We start from the raw sequence: 7,342 nt of genomic DNA on the forward strand, positions 1-7,342 counted from the left end.
TTAGGCCTGAACTTCTGCGCATTTTTGTTTAGAACACCTGTCCACAATTGAGACTCATGCTCCGTGGACTAGCTAAACTCCCCTGACGGTAATCTGAAACCCACATGGCCATCCACGCAAGAAGCAACACTAGCGACCTCTCCCATAGAGTTCATTATCACCACCCCCTGCTTTCATACCGGTAGCAGTGTCCCCCGTGACATCAGTTACGTCCAGTTCAATGCGGCAGTCTGGTATAACCGGTAAGATGGTACAATAACTGTCATAACACATTATTTTTAGGGTTTTATGTGTGTTTAGGTTCATGGTTTATGTCTATATTGTCACTGTAGACATTTTGGGGTATATTGTGTTACCTTTCACTTCGATTTGGCCATAAATTCATGTATAAAATAAAACAACCTACTTGTTTTTTGCTGGATAAGAGATAGAACTTTATAATTCTAAATCACTGAATGTGCAAATTTTAATTTTTAAATGATTCCACAAACCCCTTCCTTTCTTGACTGTGAACTTTAATACATTTTTCTTCCTGCTAAGAACCTAAATTGTGCACAATGTATACATTTTTAATACCAATAGTTGAAATAATGACACTCCTACGTAAGTATTATTGTACGACTCGCTCTTAAAAGTACTTACAGTGTGAGTGAAAATGTTAACGAATACATTCTGTTAATTTATTGTATTTAATCTACATTTGTATTGTCTATCCATCCACATTTCAGCTTCTCATCTAGGAAAGTGAAAGCAGTCAAACACCACATACTCAGTAACAGCTTTAGAGAGGATAAATAGGAAAGAGGAGCGGAACGGGGTCCATTGCAAACTTCATATCCAGCCGCTACCAGCTGATGCTCTTGAAGCTTGTGACCGTGAAATCTCTTTAGATGGTAGTAAATAAAACAGAACACATCCCTAGTCAGTGTGGTGGGCAAGATTGCACAGGCAACGATGAACTCCAAAGACTGAACTGCCTGAAACTACTAGAGCTGGGCGATTCGATCCAAAGTATCGATGATATCAATACCAAGTCAGTATTGATATTGGATTGATATTAGCGTGGTAAGGACGAGACATTAGTTTCAGAATCCCTCTTTCAGAATCAGTTTTGTTAAAAGAGGCGACAGCCAGCCAGGTCTGGTTGATTTTCTCTCTCTCTTTTCAACCCCTCCCCAACATGTCTTGTCTAGCCTTGCACCATCACGTGACTCAGTGGAGCCAGGCAGCTTCAGCAAGCCCCGCCCACTAACTTGTCTAAAGAAAAATGTCAAAAAAGGTTAAAAAACAAAAACAACTGGACTTCTACTCTGTAGTTGAATATGTTTCGCTTCTCATCCAATGAGCTTTCTCAATTCAGAAATAGAGAGTGTGGAGTTGAGCTTTTAAAGCTGAGATATGATGTAAACTGGATTGCTTGCAAATTGTTCTCACTCTTCTAACAATAGAGGCTCGTTAGGGTCCTTGTTTGTCTGACTCACTGACACTCAACCTCTTGTCACATGAGTGCAGGTGTTGATTGGAGTGAAACTGACTGGGGATCAGGCTTAAAGCTCCATTATATGTTTTTGAAAGCTGGAATCTGAGACCTCATCCTCTGTTTCAAGTTGTTTTCTCCTTTTTGACATAGATGGCTTCCTGTACCCCCCTCTCAAACCATCTGTCTTCTTGGTCCAAAATATGAACATCCTCAAAGGAGTGCCCCTTATCTTTGAGGTGTAGGTGAACTGCTGAGTCCTGTCCAGAAGAGGTGGCTCTCCTGTGTTGAGCCATGCGTCTGTGGAGAGGTTGTTTGGTCTCTCCAATATAGAGGTCTGAACATTCTTCGCTGCACTGAACTGCATACACCACTCCGCTCAGTTAGGGTTTGGGTGTTTTGTCCTTAAGGTGGACCAACCTCTGCCTGAGAGTCTTGTTGATTTTGAAATATACTGGGATGTTGTGTTTGGAGAAAATCCTTCTGAGTTTCTAGGATACTCCAGCAACGTAAGGAATGACAATGTTTTTTCCTCTATTCCTCTCCTTGTTCTGTTCAGTGGTGTGTTTAGTGGATTTCCTATCTGACTTGACAAAAGCCTAATTGGGATACCCACATGTTTGGAGAGCTTTTTTGATGTGCTTCTGTTCCTTTTCCTTCCCTTCTGTCTTTGTGGGGACATGTTCAGCCCGATGCTGTAGAGTTCTGATATCAGAGAGTTTGTTCCAGAGGGTTGTGGGAGTCAAACAGAAGGTACTGATCTGTGTGGGTTGGTTTCCTGTAGACTTCAATGTTGAGACTGTCTTCTCTTACCATGTGAACCAGACAGACCAAAAAAGGCAGCTTATTGTCGTAAGCATCTTCTCTGGTAAACTTGATGTTGTTGTCGACCGAGTTGATGTGCCTGGTGAAAGGGTTCAACTTCTTTTGCTTGAATTTTTACCCAGGTATTGTCCACATATCTGAACCAATGGCTTGGTGTAGCTCCCTCAAATGAGTTCAGGGCTCTCTTTTCCACTTCCTCCATGTAGAGATTAGCCAAAATCAGTGAAACTGGAGATCCCATGGCTCAACCATACTTATGTCTGTAAAAACTGTCATTATACTTGAAATAAGTTGTGGACAGGCAGAGGTCCAGCAGGGTGCAAATCTGATCTTGAGTGAAGTGGGTCCTGTTGTTCAAATCATGGTCTTGTAGGAGTTGTTTTCTGATGGTTTCCACTGCTTCTGATGTAGGTATGCAAGTGAAAAGAGAAGTAACATCAAATGATACCAGAGTTTCTCCTGGAGCTAGCTTAAAATGTTGAATTTTGTTGGCAAAATCAGCACAGTTCTTTATGTGATGTGGTGTGTTTCCAACAAGAGGAGCTAAAATACCAGTCAGATGTTTTGCAATGTTGTATGTCACTGAGTTCATGCTGCTGACAATGGGTCTGAGAGGTGTTTCTTCCTTGTGTATTTTGGGGAGTCCATACAGGCAGGGAGTGGCTTCCCCTGGGTATAACCTGTAGTACAAAGATCGATTGATAGTTTTGTCCTTTTCCAGTTTCCGCAGGTAATCTGTGACCTTCTTTTCGTAAGAGCTGGTTGAATCCCTCTTCAGGGTCTCATAGGTGGTGCTGTCACTCAGTAATGTTAATATTTTTTCCTGGTACTTAGAAGTGTTGAGGACTACTGTGCATATTCCTTTGTCAGCTGGTAAAATGGTGATGTTCTGGTCCCGGCTGAGTGATGTTGCAGCTTTTCTTTCCTGTAGTGAGAGGTTTGAAGGAGGTGGCATGGCACTGGAGAGGGTTGTTGTTATTTTTAGTCTGAGTTCTTCTGCCTCCGTTTCCATTAAGTTGTTGTTCCTAATAGCAGTGACAGTGATGAGTTCCAGAACAGGTATTTCTTGTGGAGAGATGGCAAAATTAAGTCCTTTTGCCAGCATGTCCTTCTTTGGCTGTGTCAGGGATCTGTCTGACAAATTTTTAACCCACTGGTCCTAAATGTTAGAGTTAGTGACATCAACCTGATCTTGCCTGGTGGTTTGCGATGAGGAAACAGCTCTCTGTTGTAGTTTAGAGAACTTAAAGAAAAACCCTTAAAGTGCACTAAAGGGAAGAAAGTTTATTTTGTTTTTGCATTGTAGTTTCTTAACTCTACCTCCAAAAGATTTTACTCATAGTTTTTTGCACTTTGTTTATTTAGGAAAAAATGTAACCATTTTTTTTCATTGTTTCTGTTTATCATGATAAAAATATTATCTTGGAGGCATGTGAGGGAAAAAGCGACAAAGAGCGAGCAAAAGCCAAATTGCATTGCAGGAGGAAACCTCCGCAACGATCGATGTCACCTTCAAACACCTCTGACGGTTTTACTTCTGGGCCACGGACCGGAGGCAAAGAGGCAGGACGGGGCGTGGTAACAACTGATGGAGTAGCGGGAATTGTAGGAAATAGAGTACCCAAATGGTTGTCCAGAGCAACTATCCGATGCGAAACCTGATTTAATGTGGCACAAGTATCCTGTTGAACCTGATAAAGCTGTTGAATCAGGGCTTCATACTGATCTAGGCGATGTTCGTGGTGTACTAGCGTGTCCGCGGTCTGTCCGCCACCGGAACTGCTCTTAGAATTTTGGTCTGGCTGGAGCATTCTGTCAGGATTCGAAACCTTTCTAAGTGAGCAGTTCGGCGTCAGACAGACACGGGAGACCAATGTAACAAGAAGTGCATTCATTTACAGTGAACAGCGAAGATGAACGGGAGCCAGGACCTGAAAACAGAGGACTTTGTGAGTCTGAGGCTTCTCTGGGAATGGGCAGGTAAGTATTAATGATATTGATAAACGTTGGAGTTCCCTACGGTTGGAAGGGATGGGCCATTCAGTGACTGCTCTGACCTTTTCCAGATCAGTGCGAAATTGTCCTCTTTTAAAAATGAATCCCAAAAACGAGACAGTGTAAACATGAAACGCACACTTCTCTGCCTTCACGAACAGTTTGTTTTCATAAAGTCTCTGTAATACGGCCCTGACGTGAGTTTCATGAGTCTCCAGATCGCACAAAAAGATTAGTATATCGTCTAGATATACAAAAACAAAGATGTTGAGAAAATCTCGCAAAACGCCATTAATCAGAGCTTGGAAGACGGCCGGGGCGTTGGTGAGACCAAACGGCATCACCAGGTATTCAAAGTGACCTATTGGTGTCTTAAATGCAGTCTTCCACTCATCCCCCTCCCTTATTCTTACCAAATGATACGCGTTGCGTAGATCCAATTTTGAAAATATGGTCGCAGAATGTAATCTATCATGCACAGAGTCAATTAACGGAAGAGGATATTTGTTTTTAACAGTAATTTGGTTTAACCCCCGAAAATCTATGCAAGGTCTGAGAGATTTGTCTTTCTTCTCAACGAAGAAAAACCCTGCTCCCAGAGGGGAGGTAGAAGGCCGGATAATACCCGAAGCTAATGAGTCGTTAATGTAACTTCTCATTGCCTCAGTTTCAGGCCCAGACAGATGGTACAACCGACTAGAGGGAAAAGGAGCCCCGGGAAGCAACTCAATCGCACAGTCATAAGGTCTGTGCGGGGGAAGAGAGAGAGCCTTGCGTTTACTGAAAACTGGTGCCAGGTCGTGGTAAGTTTGAGGAACACTGGACAAATCTATGTCCTCCACCGACTCCTCAACCTCCCCAACAGACCGAGCACCAGCCGATCTCAAACAGTGCATTAAACAAAAATTACTCCAGGACTCTACTCGTCTCTCAGCCCAATTGAGTATAGGATTGTGTCTTTGCAGCCAGGGAAAACCAAAAATGAGTTGCGGAGACGAAGCAGAGAACACAAAAAACTCACCAGACTTATGATGGTTACCGGACACCAAGACTTGTAAGTTAGTGACACGATGAGTTATCTGCAAAATAGATTGTCCTGTTAGTCCAGTTACTGTGCGAGCGGAATCCAAGGGAGAAACCGGAATGTTCAGTTGATCCACTAGGTTCTGAGAGATGAGGTTTAATTCGGAGCCAGAATCCACCATGGCAGCAATAGGTAAGGAGGTCTGTTCCGTGATGATATTTGCTGGAAGAGAAAGTAGAGATGTGGGGGAAAATTTCAATGGACCCGGCAGATCTTCCCCTTTTACTGACGGGCAGAACCATTTCCCCGAACCGGGCAGTTGGCCACAAAATGTCCCTTATTCCCACAGTATATACATTCTTTAGCACAAAAACGTCTCTGTCTCTCCTCCGCGGAAAGATGAGTGCGGCCCACCTGCATGGGTTCAGGCTCCACTACCGGTGCCTGAGAACTAGCAGCTCCTTCAGCCCTAAAAATAAGGCCGGGACCCTGAGCATCCTGGGAAACTAAGTTTCTCTCTCGCTGCCGTTCCCGGAGGTGATTATCAATCCTTTTTGCTAAGGCAATTAGCTCGTCCAGGCTACCAGGTTCGTTTCTAGCTGCAAGTTGATCTTTTATTGTTTTGGATAATGAACCGGTGAAAATACCTCTCAACGCCAGTTCGTCCCAGACTGCCTCCTCTGCAGTAATCCGAAAATCCACGGAATGTTCTGCCACTGACCTGCGTCCCTGACGTAGAGTGAGTAGTCGCTTAGCGGCCTCCTCCCGTTGTAGAGGATGGTCGAACACTTGCTGAAACCCCTGAATGAAGTGCGAAAAAATTAATGTGTCGATCGGGTGAGTGACAAAAAACGCCTGAGCCCAGCGGAGCACTCGCCCTTTCAGTGCTCTGCTGGGAAATACACCACAAGTTATTTTGTTTTTCCTGTGGTTATCTGCAGACATTTTTTCAGGCATCATTCCACAAAGTTCTGAATCAGTTCTCTGTACTTCCCATCATCTCCATCCTTATTGAGGCCGATGGTAGCCGAGTAATCCGAGAACTTCTGCAAATGACAACTGGCAGAGCTGTACTTCAAGTCAGAAGTGTAGAGGGTGAAGAGGAAGGGGGCAAAGACTGTTCCTTGTGGAGCCCCCATGCTGCAGACAACCTTGTCTGAGTGACAGCCCTGAATCCTCACATACTGTGGTCATTTTGTGAGGTAATCCAGGATCCAGGTGATGAGGTGATGATCCTGACCTGTGTACTCCAGCTTGCCCTTCAATATCATGGGTTGGATGGTATTGAAAGCACTTGAGAAATCAAAAAACATGATTCTCACTGTGCTCCCAGTATTCTCCAGATGAGAAAGAGAGCTGTGTAGAAGGTGGTTAATGGCATCCTCCACTCCAATGCCAGGTTGATAGGCAAACTGAAGTGGGTCCATAGATGGACTCACCAGGAGCCAGAGGTAGGCAAGAAGCAATCTCTCCAAGGTCTTCATCAGGTGAGATGTCAGTGCCACCGGCCTGCAGCTATTGATGTATTTTGGGTGTGGGGTCTTTGGCACTGGTACCACACAAGATGCCTTCCACAACTGTGGAACTTTCCCTAAGCTCAAGCTAAGATTAAATATGTACCCGGTCACATCACAAAGCTCATCTCTCCACAAGAACAATCCCACACCAAGGGGGCAGCAACCCGCAGGCAGCCCCCCAATGATGCTGACAGAGATCTCCAGCCGCCCCAAAAACCCCAGCCCTCACTGAATCAGTACAGGCTCCAGGATGAGAGCAAGAAGGGGAAACGGTGCCTCCCAAACCCAGCCCATGTCCTCTTCCGTGGTATTGCATGCGTGTCTGTGGTAGTGTGAAATGCTGCAATGTGTAAGTCTAAAGTGCATTAAAATGGGGTCAGCGGGCCCCACTGCCTGCAGACAGCAGGACTGTCCCCAACCCCAAAACCTAAAGTGTCTCTAAAATAGAGGTGCAGGGCGGGGCCAAATATGGCAATTGTGTGTGTGTGTGTGTGTGTGGGTGGG

The 7,342-nt window shown here is 44.6% G+C and overlaps 1 pseudogene; it reads right to left on the reverse strand.

The window, feature by feature from the left end:
• Positions 1 to 1,563: 1,563 nt before the first annotated feature.
• LOC119617546 lies at positions 1,564 to 6,460 on the reverse strand (annotated as a pseudogene).
• Between the last annotated feature and the right edge of the window lie 882 nt (positions 6,461 to 7,342).

The sequence above is a fragment of the Kryptolebias marmoratus genome, linkage group LG1 (genome assembly GCF_001649575.2).
Source record: "Kryptolebias marmoratus isolate JLee-2015 linkage group LG1, ASM164957v2, whole genome shotgun sequence".
In the NCBI taxonomy this organism is placed as follows: Eukaryota; Metazoa; Chordata; class Actinopteri; order Cyprinodontiformes; family Rivulidae; genus Kryptolebias; species Kryptolebias marmoratus.